A 16,409-nucleotide genomic window follows, 5' to 3' on the forward strand; every position below is an offset into this window, starting at 1 on the left:
TAGCCAAAACAAAACCGGATATTTCCGGTTTCTTCCAGTCATATCCGGACAAACTGGTATGGAATTCGTATGCAATGGACCGAGAAAATCACAGTAAAAATGGTTTTGCAGAAAGACAAAGTCTTTTCTTTAGGCAAATGCATAAAATGTCATGTATACAAACAGAAATATCATGTTTGTCTTCCTCATTTCCTCTAGCTTTCTCCCTAGAAAATACGAATGTGTAGAGCTGGTGTCCCCATGATGAACCAATTAGTGTTTCACTGGTACAAAATTAAATGTTCCCTGATAAAAACATTCAAAACAATAAAGTCCATCGATAATATGCAGAAAACACAAACACAGAAGCTTTCACAATATTTTGGATTGAGTTAGACAAAACACAACCGGATATTTCTGGTTTTATCCAGTCATTTCTGGAAACGGTGGTGTGGAATTTGTATGCAATGGACTGAGAAAATCAGAGCAAAAATGGTTTTGGGGAAAAGCAAAGTCTTTTCATTAGGCAAGTGCATAAAATGTCATTTACACAAACAGAAATATCATGTTTGTTTGCAGCAGTTCCTCTGGCTTTCTCCTTGAAAATAGGAATGTGTAGAGCTGGTGTTTCCATGTAGAACCAATTACTGTATCTAAGCTCAAAATAAAATGTTCCCCGATAAAAGACTTTCAAAACAATAAAGTCTGTTGATAATATCCCGAAAAAACCAACCCAGAGTCTGTAGCAATATCTGGGATTGAGTTAGCCAAAACAAAACCGGATATTTCCGGTTTTATCCACTCATATCCGGACAAAGAGGTGTGGCATTCGTATGCAATGGACCGAGAAAATCGCAGTAAAGTGGTTTTGGAGAAAAGCAAAGTCTTTTCGTTAGGCAAGTGCATAAATTGTCATCTATACAAACAGAAATATCATGTTTGTTTCCCGCAGTTCCTGTAGCTTTCTCCCTAGTAAATACGAATGTGTAGAGCTGGTGTCTCCATGTGGAACCAATTAGTGTTTCCAAGCACAAAATTAAATGTTCCCTGATAAAAAACATTCAAAACAATAAAGTCCGTTGAAAGTGTCCGGAAAACACAAACACAGAGGCTGTAGCAATATCTGGGATTGAGTTAGCCAGAATAAATGCAGATATTTCCAGTTTCATCCTGTCATATCCGGAAAACTGGTGTGGAATTCGTATGCAATGGACCGAGAAAATCACAGATAAAATGGTTTTGGAGAAAAGCAAAGTCTTTTTGTTAGGCAAGTGCATAAAATGTCATCGATACTAAAAGAAATATCATTTTTTTGGCCACAGTTCCTCAAGCTTTCTCCCTAGAAAATATAAATATGTAGAGCTGGTGTCCCCCATGGATCCAATTAGTGTTTCTACGGTACAAAATTAAATGTTCCCTGACAAAAACATTCAAAACAATAAAGTCCGTCGATAATATCCGGAAAACACAAACACGGAGGCTGTAGCAAAATCTGGGATTGAGTTAGCCAAAACACAACCAGATACTTCCCGTTTCATCCAGTCATATCCGGAGAAACTGGTATGGAATTCTTATGCAATGGACCGAGAAAATCGCAGTAAAAATGGTTTTGGAGAAAAGCAAAGTCTTTTCGTTAGGCAAGTGCATAAAATGTCATCGATACAAACAGAAATATCATGTTTGTCTTCCTATTTCCTCTAGCTTTCTCCCTAGAATATACGAATGTGTAGAGCTGGTGTCCCCATGATGAACCAATTAGTGTTTCACTGGTACAAAATTAAATGTTCCCTGATAAAAACATTCAAAACAATAAAGTCCATCGATAATATCCAGAAAACACAAACACAGAGGCTTTCACAATATTTTGGATTGAGGTAGCCAAAACACAACCGGATAATTCTGGTTTCATCCTGTCATATCCGGAAAAACTGGTGTGGAATTCGTATGCAATGGACCGAGAAAATCACAGTAATAATGCGTTTTGGAGAAATGCAAAGTCTTTTAGTTAGGCAAGTTCATAAAATGTCATCGATGCAAACAGAAATATCATGTTTGTTTTTCGCAGTTCCTCTAGCTTTCTCCCTAGAAAATACGAATGTGTAGAGCTGGTGTCCCCATGTGGATCCAATTAGTGTTTCTATGGTACAAAATTAAATGTTCCCTGATAAAAACATTCAAAACAATAAAGTCTGTCGATAATATCCGGAAAACACAAACACAGAAGTTTTCACAATATTTTGGATTGAGTTAGCCAAAACACAACCGGATATTTCTGTTTTATCCAGCCATTTCCGGAAAAGGTGGTGTGGAATTCGTATGCAATGGACCGAGAAAATCAGAGCAAAAATGGTTTTGGAGAAAAGCAAAGTCTTTTCGTTAGGCAAGTGCATAAAATGTCATCGATACAAACAGAAATATCATGTTTGTCTTCCTCATTTCCTCTAGCTTTCTCCCTAGTAAATACGAATGTGTAGAGCTGGTGTCTCCATGTGGAACCAATTAGTGTTTCCAAGCACAAAATTAAATGTTCCCTGATAAAAAACATTCAAAACAATAAAGTCCGTAGATAATATCCGGAAAACACAAACACCTAGGCTGTAGCAATATCTGGGATTGAGTTAGCCAAAACACAACCGGATACTTCCCGTTTCATCCAGTCATATCCAGAGAACCTTGTGTGGCATTCGTATGCAATGGACCGAGAAAATCACAGTAAAAATGCTTTTGGAGAAAAGCAAAGTCTTTTTGTTAGGCAAGTGCATAAAATGTCATCGATACTAAAAGAAATATCATTTTTTTGGCCACAGTTCCTCAAGCTTTCTCCCTAGAAAATATGAATATGTAGAGCTGGTGTCCCCCATGGATCCAATTAGTGTTTCTACGGTACAAAATTAAATGTTCCCTGATAAAAACATTCAAAACAATAAAGTCCGTCGATAATATCCGGAAAACACAAACACAGAGGCTGTAGCAATATCTGGGATTGAGTTAGCCAAAACAAAACCGGATATTTCCGGTTTCTTCCAGTCATATCCGGACAAGCTGGTGTGGAATTCGTATGCAATGGACCGAGAAAATCACAGTAAAAATGGTTTTGGAGAAAGACAAAGTCTTTTCTTTAGGCAAGTGCATAAAATATCATCTATACAAACAGAAATATCATGTTTGTCTTCCTCATTTCCTCTAGCTTTCTCCCTAGAAAATACGAATGTGTAGAGCTGGTGTCCCCATGATGAACCAATTCGTGTTTCAATGGTACAAAATTAAATGTTCCCTGATAAAAACATTCAAAACAATAAAGTCCATCGATAATATCCAGAAAACACAAACACAGAAGCTTTCACAATATTTTGGATTGAGTTAGCCAAAACACAACCGGATATTTCTGGTTTTATCCAGTCATTTCTGGAAAAGGTGGTGTGGAATTTCTATGCAATGGACTGAGAAAATCCCAGTAAAAATGGTTTTGGAGAAAAGCAAAGTCTTTTCGTTAGGCAAGTGCCTAAAATGTCATCGATACAAAAAGAATTATCATTTTTTTGGCCACAGTTCCTCTAGCTTTCTCCCTAGAAAATATGAATATGTAGAGCTGGTGTCCCCATGTGGATCCAATTAGTGTTTCTACGGTACAAAATTAAATGTTCCCTGATAAAAACATTCAAAACAATAAAGTCCGTTGAAAATATCCAGAAAACACAAACACAGAGGCTGTAGTAATATCTGGGATTGAGTTAGCCAAAACACAACCGGATACTTCCCGTTTCATCCAGTCATATCCGGAGAAACTGGTATGGAATTCGTATGCAATTGACCGAGAAAATCAAAGTAAAAATGGTTTTGCAGAACGACAAAGTCTTTTCTTTAGGCAAATGCATAAAATGTCATCTATACAAACAGAAATATCATGTTTGTCTTCCTCATTTCCTCTAGCTTTCTCCCTAGAAAATACGAATGTGTAGAGCTGGTGTCCCCATGATGAACCAATTAGTGTTTCAATGGTACAAAATTAAATGTTCCCTGATAAAAACATTCAAAACAATAAAGTGCATCGATAGTATCCAGAAAACACAAACACAGAAGCTTTCACAATATTTTGGATTGAGTTAGACAAAACACAACCGGATATTTCTGGTTTTATCCAGTCATATCTGGCCAAACTGGTGTGGAATTCGTATGCAATGGACCGAGAAAATCAGAGCAAAAATGGTTTTGGGGAAAAGCAAAGTCTTTTCATTAGGCAAGTGCATAAAATGTCATCTACACAAACAGAAATATCATCTTTGTTTGCAGCAGTTCCTCTGGCTTTCTCCCTAGAAAATTCGAATGTGTAGAGCTGGTGTCTCCATGTGGAACCAATTACTGTATCCAAGCTCTAAATAAAATGTTCCCCGATAAAAAACTTTCAAAAGAATAAAGTCCGTTGATAGTGTCCAGAAAACACAAACGCAGAGTCTGTAGCAATATCTGGGATTGAGTTAGCCAAAACACAACCGGATACTTCCCGTTTCATCCAGTCATATCCGGAGAAACTGGTGTGGAATAGGTATGCAATGGACCGCGAAAATCAAAGTAAAAATGGTTTTGGAGAAAAGCAAAGTCTTTTCGTTAGGCAAGTGCATAAAAAGTCATCGATACAAAAAGAAATATCATGTTTGTTTGCCGCAGTTCCTCTAGCTTTCTCCCTAGAAAATACGAATTTGTAGAGCTGGTGTCTCCATGTGGAACAACTTAGTGTTTCCAAGCACAAAATTAAATGTTCCCTGATAAAAAACATTCAAAACAATAAAGTCCGTTGAAAGTGTCCGGAAAACACAAACACAGAGGCTGTAGCAATATCTGGGATTGAGTTAGCCAGAACAAACCCAGATATTTCTAGTTTCATCCTGTCATATCCGGAAAACTGTTGTGGAATTCGTATGCAATGGACCGAGAAAATCACAGATAAAATGGTTTTGGAGAAAAGCAAAGTCTTTTTGTTAGGCAAGTGCATAAAATGTCATCGATACTAAAAGAAATATCATTTTTTTGGCCACAGTTCCTCAAGCTTTCTCCCTAGAAAATATGAATATGTAGAGCTGGTGTCCCCCATGGATCCAATTAGTGTTTCTACGGTACAAAATTAAATGTTCCCTGATAAAAACATTCAAAACAATAAAGTCCGTCGATAATATCCGGGAAACACAAACACAGAGGCTGTAGCAATATCTGGGATTGAGTTAGCCAAAACACAACCGGATACTTCCCGTTTCATCCAGTCATATCCGGAGAAACTGGTATGGAATTCGTATGCAATGGACCGAGAAAATCGCAGTAAACATGGTTTTGGAGAAAAGCAAAGTCTTTTCGTGAGGCAAGTGCATAAAATGTCATCGATACAAACAGAAATATCATGTTTGTTTGCCGCAGCTCCTCTAGCTTTCTCCCTAGAAAATACGAATGTGTAGAGCTGGTGTCCCCATTATGAACCAATTAGTGTTTCACTGGTACAAAATTAAATGTTCCCTGATAAAAACATTCAAAACAATAAAGTCCATCTTAATATCCGGAAAACACAAACACAGAAGCTTTCACAATATCTGGGATTGAGTTAGCCAAAACACAACCGGATATTTCTGGTTTTATCCAGTCATTTCTGGAAAATGTGGTGTGGAATTCGTATGCAATAGACCGAGAAAATCAGAGCAAAAATGGTTTTGCGGAAAAGCAAAGTCTTTTCATTAGGCAAGTGCATAAAATGTCATCTACACAAACAGAAATATCATGTTTGTTTGCAGCAGTTCCTCTGGCTTTCTCCCTAGAAAATACGAATGTGTAGAGCTGGTGTCCCCATGATGAACCAATTAGTGTTTCAATGGTACAAAATTAAATGTTCCCTGATAAAAACATTCAAAACAATAAAGTCCATCGATAATATCCAGAAAGAACAAACACAGAGGCTTTCACAATATTTTGGATTGAGGTAGCCAAAACACAACTGGATATTTCCGGTTTTATCCACTCATATCCGGACAAACTGGTGTGGAATTCGTATGCAATGGACCGAGAAAATCACAGTAAAAATGGTTTTGGAGAAAGACAAAGTCTTTTCTTTAGGCAAGTGCATAAAATGTCATCTATACAAACAGAAATATCATGTTTGTCTTCCTCATTTCCTCTAGCTTTCTCCCTAGAAAATACGAATTTGTAGAGATGGTGTCTCCATGTGGAACCAATTACTCTATCCAAGCTCTAAATAAAATATTCCCCGATAAAAGACTTTCAAAACAATAAAGTCTGTTGATAATATCCCGAAAAAACCAACCCAGAGTCTGTAGCAATATCTGGGAATGAGTTAGCCAAAACAAAACCGGATATTTCCGGTTTTATCCACTCATATCCGGACAAAGAGGTGTGGAATTCGTATGCAATGGAGCGAGAAAATCACAGTAAAAATGGTTTTGGAGAAAAGCAAAGTCTTTTCTTTAGGCAAGTGCATAAAATGTCATCGATACAAACAGAAATATCATGCTTGTTTGTCGCAGTTCCTCTAGCTTTCTCCCTAGAAAATAAGAATGTGTAGAGCTGGTGTCTCCATGTGGAACCAATTACTGTATCCAAGCTTAAAATACAATGTTCCCTGAAAAAAAACATAAAAATCAATAAAGTCCGTTGATAATATCCAGAAAGAACAAACCCAGAGGCTGTAGCAATATCTGGGATTGAGTTAGCCAAAACAAAACCGGATATTTCCGGTTTCTTCCAGTCATATCCGGACAAACTGGTATGGAAATCGTATGCAATGGACCGAGAAAATCACAGTAAAAATGGTTTTGCAGAAAGACAAAGTCTTTTCTTTAGGCAAATGCATAAAATGTCATGTATACAAACAGAAATATCATGTTTGTCTTCCTCATTTCCTCTAGCTTTCTCCCTAGAAAATACGAATGTGTAGAGCTGGTGTCCCCATGATGAACCAATTAGTGTTTCACTGGTACAAAATTAAATGTTCCCTGATAAAAACATTCAAAACAATAAAGTCCATCGATAATATGCAGAAAACACAAACACAGAAGCTTTCACAATATTTTGGATTGAGTTAGACAAAACACAACCGGATATTTCTGGTTTTATCCAGTCATTTCTGGAAACGGTGGTGTGGAATTTGTATGCAATGGACTGAGAAAATCAGAGCAAAAATGGTTTTGGGGAAAAGCAAAGTCTTTTCATTAGGCAAGTGCATAAAATGTCATTTACACAAACAGAAATATCATGTTTGTTTGCAGCAGTTCCTCTGGCTTTCTCCTTGAAAATAGGAATGTGTAGAGCTGGTGTTTCCATGTAGAACCAATTACTGTATCTAAGCTCAAAATAAAATGTTCCCCGATAAAAGACTTTCAAAACAATAAAGTCTGTTGATAATATCCCGAAAAAACCAACCCAGAGTCTGTAGCAATATCTGGGATTGAGTTAGCCAAAACAAAACCGGATATTTCCGGTTTTATCCACTCATATCCGGACAAAGAGGTGTGGCATTCGTATGCAATGGACCGAGAAAATCGCAGTAAAGTGGTTTTGGAGAAAAGCAAAGTCTTTTCGTTAGGCAAGTGCATAAATTGTCATCTATACAAACAGAAATATCATGTTTGTTTCCCGCAGTTCCTGTAGCTTTCTCCCTAGTAAATACGAATGTGTAGAGCTGGTGTCTCCATGTGGAACCAATTAGTGTTTCCAAGCACAAAATTAAATGTTCCCTGATAAAAAACATTCAAAACAATAAAGTCCGTTGAAAGTGTCCGGAAAACACAAACACAGAGGCTGTAGCAATATCTGGGATTGAGTTAGCCAGAATAAATGCAGATATTTCCAGTTTCATCCTGTCATATCCGGAAAACTGGTGTGGAATTCGTATGCAATGGACCGAGAAAATCACAGATAAAATGGTTTTGGAGAAAAGCAAAGTCTTTTTGTTAGGCAAGTGCATAAAATGTCATCGATACTAAAAGAAATATCATTTTTTTGGCCACAGTTCCTCAAGCTTTCTCCCTAGAAAATATAAATATGTAGAGCTGGTGTCCCCCATGGATCCAATTAGTGTTTCTACGGTACAAAATTAAATGTTCCCTGACAAAAACATTCAAAACAATAAAGTCCGTCGATAATATCCGGAAAACACAAACACGGAGGCTGTAGCAAAATCTGGGATTGAGTTAGCCAAAACACAACCAGATACTTCCCGTTTCATCCAGTCATATCCGGAGAAACTGGTATGGAATTCTTATGCAATGGACCGAGAAAATCGCAGTAAAAATGGTTTTGGAGAAAAGCAAAGTCTTTTCGTTAGGCAAGTGCATAAAATGTCATCGATACAAACAGAAATATCATGTTTGTCTTCCTATTTCCTCTAGCTTTCTCCCTAGAATATACGAATGTGTAGAGCTGGTGTCCCCATGATGAACCAATTAGTGTTTCACTGGTACAAAATTAAATGTTCCCTGATAAAAACATTCAAAACAATAAAGTCCATCGATAATATCCAGAAAACACAAACACAGAGGCTTTCACAATATTTTGGATTGAGGTAGCCAAAACACAACCGGATAATTCTGGTTTCATCCTGTCATATCCGGAAAAACTGGTGTGGAATTCGTATGCAATGGACCGAGAAAATCACAGTAATAATGCGTTTTGGAGAAATGCAAAGTCTTTTAGTTAGGCAAGTTCATAAAATGTCATCGATGCAAACAGAAATATCATGTTTGTTTTTCGCAGTTCCTCTAGCTTTCTCCCTAGAAAATACGAATGTGTAGAGCTGGTGTCCCCATGTGGATCCAATTAGTGTTTCTATGGTACAAAATTAAATGTTCCCTGATAAAAACATTCAAAACAATAAAGTCTGTCGATAATATCCGGAAAACACAAACACAGAAGTTTTCACAATATTTTGGATTGAGTTAGCCAAAACACAACCGGATATTTCTGTTTTATCCAGCCATTTCCGGAAAAGGTGGTGTGGAATTCGTATGCAATGGACCGAGAAAATCAGAGCAAAAATGGTTTTGGAGAAAAGCAAAGTCTTTTCGTTAGGCAAGTGCATAAAATGTCATCGATACAAACAGAAATATCATGTTTGTCTTCCTCATTTCCTCTAGCTTTCTCCCTAGTAAATACGAATGTGTAGAGCTGGTGTCTCCATGTGGAACCAATTAGTGTTTCCAAGCACAAAATTAAATGTTCCCTGATAAAAAACATTCAAAACAATAAAGTCCGTAGATAATATCCGGAAAACACAAACACCTAGGCTGTAGCAATATCTGGGATTGAGTTAGCCAAAACACAACCGGATACTTCCCGTTTCATCCAGTCATATCCAGAGAACCTTGTGTGGCATTCATATGCAATGGACCGAGAAAATCACAGTAAAAATGCTTTTGGAGAAAAGCAAAGTCTTTTTGTTAGGCAAGTGCATAAAATGTCATCGATACTAAAAGAAATATCATTTTTTTGGCCACAGTTCCTCAAGCTTTCTCCCTAGAAAATATGAATATGTAGAGCTGGTGTCCCCCATGGATCCAATTAGTGTTTCTACGGTACAAAATTAAATGTTCCCTGATAAAAACATTCAAAACAATAAAGTCCGTCGATAATATCCGGAAAACACAAACACAGAGGCTGTAGCAATATCTGGGATTGAGTTAGCCAAAACAAAACCGGATATTTCCGGTTTCTTCCAGTCATATCCGGACAAACTGGTATGGAATTCGTATGCAATGGACCGAGAAAATCACAGTAAAAATGGTTTTGGAGAAAAGCAATGTCTGTTCGTTAGACAAGTGCATAAAAGGTCATCTATACAAACAGAAATATCATGTTTCTTTGCCACAGTTCCTCTAGCTTTCGTCCTAGAAAATACGAATGTGTAGAGCTGGTGTCTCCATGTGGAACCAATTACTGTATCCATGCTGAAAATACAATGTTCCCCGATAAGAAAACATTCAAAACAATAAAGTCCGTTGATAATATCCAGAAAGAACAAACCCAGAGTCTGTAGCAATATCTGGGATTGAGTTAGCCAAAACAAAACCGGATTTTTCCGGTTTCTTCCACTCATATCCGGACAAACTGGAGTGGAATTTGTATGCAATGGACCGAGAAAATCACAGTAAAAATGGTTTTGGAGAAAGACAAAGTCTTTTCTTTAGGCAAGTGCATAAAATGTCATCTATACAAACAGAAATATCATGTTTGTCTTCCTCATTTCCTCTAGCTTTCTCCCTAGAAAATACGAATGTGTAGAGCTGGTGTCCCCATGATGAACCAATTAGTGTTTCAATGGTACAAAATTAAATGTTCCCTGATAAAAATATTCAAAACAATAAAATCCATCGATAATATCCAGAAAACACAAACACAGAAGCTTTCACAATATTGTGGATTGAGTTAGCCAAAACACAACTGGGTATTTCTGGTTTTATCCAGTCATTTCTGGAAAAGGTGGTGTGGAATTCGTATGCAATGGACCGAGAAAATCAGAGCAAAAATGGTTTTGGGGAAAAGCAAAGTCTTTTCATTAGGCAAGTGCATAAAATGTCATCTACACAAACAGAAATATCATGTTTGTTTGCAGCAGTTCCTCTGGCTTTCTCCTTGAAAATAGGAATGTGTAGAGCTGGTGTCTCCATGTGGAACCAATTACTGTATCTAAACTCAAAATAAAATGTTCCCCGATAAAAGACTTTCAAAACAATAAAGTCTGTTGATAATATCCCGAAAAAACCAACCCAGAGTCTGTAGCAATATCTGGGATTGAGTTAGCCAAAACAAAACCGTATATTTCCGGTTTTATTCACTCATATCCGGACAAAGAGGTGTGGCATTCGTATGCAATGGACCGAAAAAATCGCAGTAAAAATGGTTTTGGAGAAAAGCAAAGTCTTTTCGTTAGGCAAGTGCATAAATTGTCATCTATACAAACAGAAATATCATGTTTGTTTCCCGCAGTTCCTGTAGCTTTCTCCCTAGTAAATACGAATGTGTAGAGCTGGTGTCTCCATGTGGAACCAATTAGTGTTTCCAAGCACAAAATTAAATGTTCCCTGATAAAAAACATTCAAAACAATAAAGTCCGTTGAAAGTGTCCGGAAAACACAAACACAGAGGCTGTAGCAATATCTGGGATTGAGTTAGCCAGAACAAACGCAGATATTTCCAGTTTCATCCTGTCATATCCGGAAAACTGGTGTGGAAATTGTATGCAATGGACCGAGAAAATCACAGATAAAATGGTTTTGGAGAAAAGCAAAGTCTTTTTCTTAGGCAAGTGCATAAAATGTCATCGATACTAAAAGAAATATCATTTTTTTGGCCACAGTTCCTCAAGCTTTCTCCCTAGAAAATATGAATATGTAGAGCTGGTGTCCCCCATGGATCCAATTAGTGTTTCTACGGTACAAAATTAAATGTTCCCTGACAAAAACATTCAAAACAATAAAGTCCGTCGATAATATCCGGAAAACACAAACACAGGTGCTGTAGCAAAATCTGGGATTGAGTTAGCCAAAACACAACCAGATACTTCCCGTTTCATCCAGTCATATCCGGAGAAACTGGTATGGAATTCTTATGCAATGGACCGAGAAAATCGCAGTAAAAATGGTTTTGGAGAAAAGCAAAGTCTTTTCGTTAGGCAAGTGCATAAATTGTCATCTATACAAACAGAAATATCATGTTTGTTTCCCGCAGTTCCTGTAGCTTTCTCCCTAGTAAATACGAATGTGTAGAGCTGGTGTCTCCATGTGGAACCAATTAGTGTTTCCAAGCACAAAATTAAATGTTCCCTGATAAAAAACATTCAAAACAATAAAGTCCGTTGAAAGTGTCCGGAAAACACAAACACAGAGGCTGTAGCAATATCTGGGATTGAGTTAGCCAGAACAAACGCAGATATTTCCAGTTTCATCCTGTCATATCCGGAAAACTGGTGTGGAAATTGTATGCAATGGACCGAGAAAATCACAGATAAAATGGTTTTGGAGAAAAGCAAAGTCTTTTTCTTAGGCAAGTGCATAAAATGTCATCGATACTAAAAGAAATATCATTTTTTTGGCCACAGTTCCTCAAGCTTTCTCCCTAGAAAATATGAATATGTAGAGCTGGTGTCCCCCATGGATCCAATTAGTGTTTCTACGGTACAAAATTAAATGTTCCCTGACAAAAACATTCAAAACAATAAAGTCCGTCGATAATATCCGGAAAACACAAACACAGAGGCTGTAGCAAAATCTGGGATTGAGTTAGCCAAAACACAACCAGATACTTCCCGTTTCATCCAGTCATATCCGGAGAAACTGGTATGGAATTCTTATGCAATGGACCGAGAAAATCGCAGTAAAAATGGTTTTGGAGAAAAGCAAAGTCTTTTCGTTAGGCAAGTGCATAAAATGTCATCGATACAAACAGAAATATCATGTTTCTCTTCTTTATTTCCTCTAGCTTTCTCCCTAGAATATACGAATGTGTAGAGCTGGTATCCCCATGATGAACCAATTAGTGTTTCACTGGTACAAAATTAAATGTTCCCTGATAAAAACATTCAAAACAATAAAGTCCATCGATAATATCCAGAAAACACAAACACAGAGGCTTTCACAATATTTTGGATTGAGGTAGCCAAAACACAACCGGATATTTCTGGTTTCATCCTGTCATATCCGGACAAACTGGTGTGGAATTCGTATGCAATGGACCGAGAAAATCACAGTAAAAATGCGTTTTGGAGAAATGCAAAGTCTTTTAGTTAGGCAAGTGCATAAAATGTCATCGATGCAAACAGAAATATCATATTTGTTTTTCACAGTTCCTCTAGCTTTCTCCCTAGAAAATACGAATGTGTAGAGCTGGTGTCCCCATGTGGATCCAATTAGTGTTTCTATGGTACAAAACTAAATGTTCCCTGATAAAAACATTCAAAACAATAAAGTCTGTCGATAATATCCGGAAAACACAAACACAGAAGCTTTCACAATATTTTGGATTGAGTTAGCCAAAACACAACCGGATATTTCTGGTTTTATCCAGCCATTTCTGGAAAAGGTGGTGTGGAATTCGAATGCAATGGACCGAGAAAATTAGAGCAAAAATGGTTTTGGAGAAAAGCAAAGTCTTTTCGTTAGGCAAGTGCAAAAAATGTCATCGATACAAACAGAAATATCATGTTTGTCTTCCTCATTTCCTCTAGCTTTCTCCCTAGTAAATACGAATGTGTAGAGCTGGTGTCTCCATGTGGAACCAATTAGTGTTTCCAAGCACAAAATTAAATGTTCCCTGATAAAAAACATTCAAAACAATAAAGTCCGTTGATAGTGTCCGGAAAACACAAACACAGAGGCTGTAGCAATATCTGGGATTGAGTTAGCCAGAATAAACCCAGATATTTCCAGTTTCATCCTGTCATATCCGGAAAACTGGTGTGGAATTCGTATGCAATGGACCGAGAAAATCACAGATAAAATGGTTTTGGAGGAAAGCAAAGTCTTTTTGTTAGGCAAGTGCATAAAATGTCATCGATACTAAAAGAAATATCATTTTTTTGGCCACAGTTCCTCAAGCTTTCTCCCTAGAAAATATGAATATGTAGAGCTGGTGTCCCCATGTGGATCCAGTTAGTGTTTCTGCGGTACAAAATTAAATGTTCCCTGATAAAAACATTCAAAACAATAAAGTCCGTTGATAGTGTCCGGAAAACAAAAACACAGAGGCTGTAGCAATATCTGGGATTGAGTTAGCCAGAACAAACCCAGATATTTCCAGTTTCATCCTGTCATATCCGGAAAACTGGTGTGGAATTCGTATGCAATGGACCGAGAAAATCACAGATAAAATGGTTTCGGAGGAAAGCAAAGTCTTTTCGTGAGGCAAGTGCATAAAATGTCATCGATACAAACAGAAATATCATGTTTGTTTGCTGCAGTTCCTCTAGCTTTCTCCCTAGAAAATACGAAGGTGTAGAGCTGGTGTCCCCATGTGGAACCAATTAGTGTTTCTACAGTACAAGATGAAATGTTCCCTAATAAAAACATTCAAAACAATAAAGTCCATCGATAATATCCAGAAAACACAAACACAGAGGCTTTCACAATATTTTGGATTGAATTACCCAAAACACAACCAGATATTTCTGGTTTCATCCAGTCATATCCGGACAAACTGGTGTGGAATTCGTATGCAATGGACCGAGAAAATCACAGTAAAATGCGTTTTGGAGAAATGCAAAGTCTTTTCGTTAGGCAAGTGCATAAAATGTCATCTATACAAACAGAAATATCATGTTTGTTTGTCGCAGTTCCTCTAGCTTTCTCCCTAGAAAATACGAATGTGTAGAGCTGGTGTCTCCATGTGGAACCAATTAGTGTTTCCAAGCACAAAATTAAATGTTCCCTGATAAAAAACATTCAAAACAATAAAGTCCGTCGATAATATCCGGAAAACACAAACACAGAGGCTGTAGGAATATCTGGGATTGAGTTAGCCAAAAGACAACCGGATACTTCCCGTTTCATCCAGTCATATCCAGAGAACCTGGTGTGGCATTCGTATGCAATGGTCCGAGAAAATGAAAGTAAAAATGGTTTTGGAGAAAAGCAAAGTCTTTTCATTAGGCAAGTGCATAAAATGTCATCGATACAAACAGAAATATCATGTTTGTTTGCCGCAGCTCCTCTAGCTTTCTCCCTAGAAAATACGAATGTGTAGAGCTGGTGTCCCCATGTGGAACCAATTAGTGTTTCTACGGTACAAAATGAAATGTTCCCAAATAAAAACATTCAAAACAATAAAGTCCATCCATAATATCCAGAAAGAACAAACACAGAGGCTTTCACAATATTTTGGATTGAGGTAGCCAAAACACAACCGGATATTTCCGGTTTTATCCACTCATATCCGGACAAACTGGTGTGGAATTCGTATGCAATGGACCGAGGAAATCACAGTAAAAATGGTTTTGGAGAAAGACAAAGTCTTTTCTTTAGGCAATGCATAAAATGTCATCTATACAAACAGAAATATCATGTTTGTTTGCTGCAGTTCCTCTAGCTTTCTCCCTAGAAAATAAGAATGTGTAGAGCTGGTGTCTCCATGTGGAACCAATTACTGTATCCAAGCTGAAAATACAATGTTCCCCAATAAATAAACATTCAAAACAATAAAGTCCGTTGATAATATCCAGAAAGAACAAACCCAGAGTCTGTAGCAATATCTGGGATTGAGTTAGCAAAAAAAAAAACCGGATATTTCTGGTTTCTTCCAGTCATATCCGGACAAACTGGTATGGAATTCGTATGCAATGGACAGAGAAACTCAGTAAAATGGTTTTGGAGAAAAGCAATGTCTTTTCGTTAGGCAAGTGCATAAAATGTCATCTATACAAACAGAAATATCATGTTTGTCTTCCTCATTTCCTCTGGCTTTCTCCCTAGAAAATACGAATGTGTAGAGCTGGTGTCTCCATGTGGAACCAATTAGTGTTTCCAAGCACAAAATTAAATGTTCCCTGATAAAAAACATTCAAATCAATAAAGTCCGTTGATAGTGTCGGGAAAACACAAACACAGAGGCTGTAGCAATATCTGGGATTGAGGTAGCCAGAACCAACCCAGATATTTCCAGTTTCATCCTGTCATATCCGGAAAACTGGTGTGGAATTCGTATGCAATGGACCGAGAAAATCACAGTAAAAATGCTTTTGGAGAAAAGCAAAGTCTTTTCGTTAGACAAGTGCATAAAATGTCATCTATACAAACAGAAATATCATGTTTGTCTTCCTCATTTCCTCTAGCTTTCTCCCTAGAAAATACGAATGTGTAGAGCTGGTGTCTCCATGTGGAAGCAATTACTGTATCCAAGCTCAAAATACAATGTTCCCCAATAAATAAACATTCAAAACAATAAAGTCTGTTGATAATATCCAGAAAGAACAAACCCAGAGGCTGTAGCAATATCTGGGATTGAGTTAGCCAAAACAAAACCGGATATTTCCGGTTTCTTCCAGTCATATCCGGACAAACTGGTATGGAATTCGTATGCAATGGACAGAGAAACTCAGTAAAATGGTTTTGGAGAAAAGCAATGTCTTTTCGTTAGACAAGTGCATAAAAGGTCATCTATACAAACAGAAATATCATGTTTCTTTGCCACAGTTCCTCTAGCTTTCGCCCTAGAAAATACGAATGTGTAGAGCTGGTGTCTCCATGTGGAACCAATTACTGTATCCATGCTGAAAATACAATGTTCCCCGATAAGAAAACATTCAAAACAATAAAGTCCGTTGATAATATCCAGAAAGAACAAACCCAGAGGCTGTAGCAATATCTGGGATTGAGTTAGCCAAAACAAAACCGGATATTTCCGGTTTCTTCCACTCATATCCGGACAAACTGGTGTGGAATTCGTATGCA

Source organism: Lepus europaeus, unplaced genomic scaffold, assembly GCF_033115175.1.
Source record: "Lepus europaeus isolate LE1 unplaced genomic scaffold, mLepTim1.pri SCAFFOLD_103, whole genome shotgun sequence".
Taxonomy (NCBI): domain Eukaryota; kingdom Metazoa; phylum Chordata; class Mammalia; order Lagomorpha; family Leporidae; genus Lepus; species Lepus europaeus.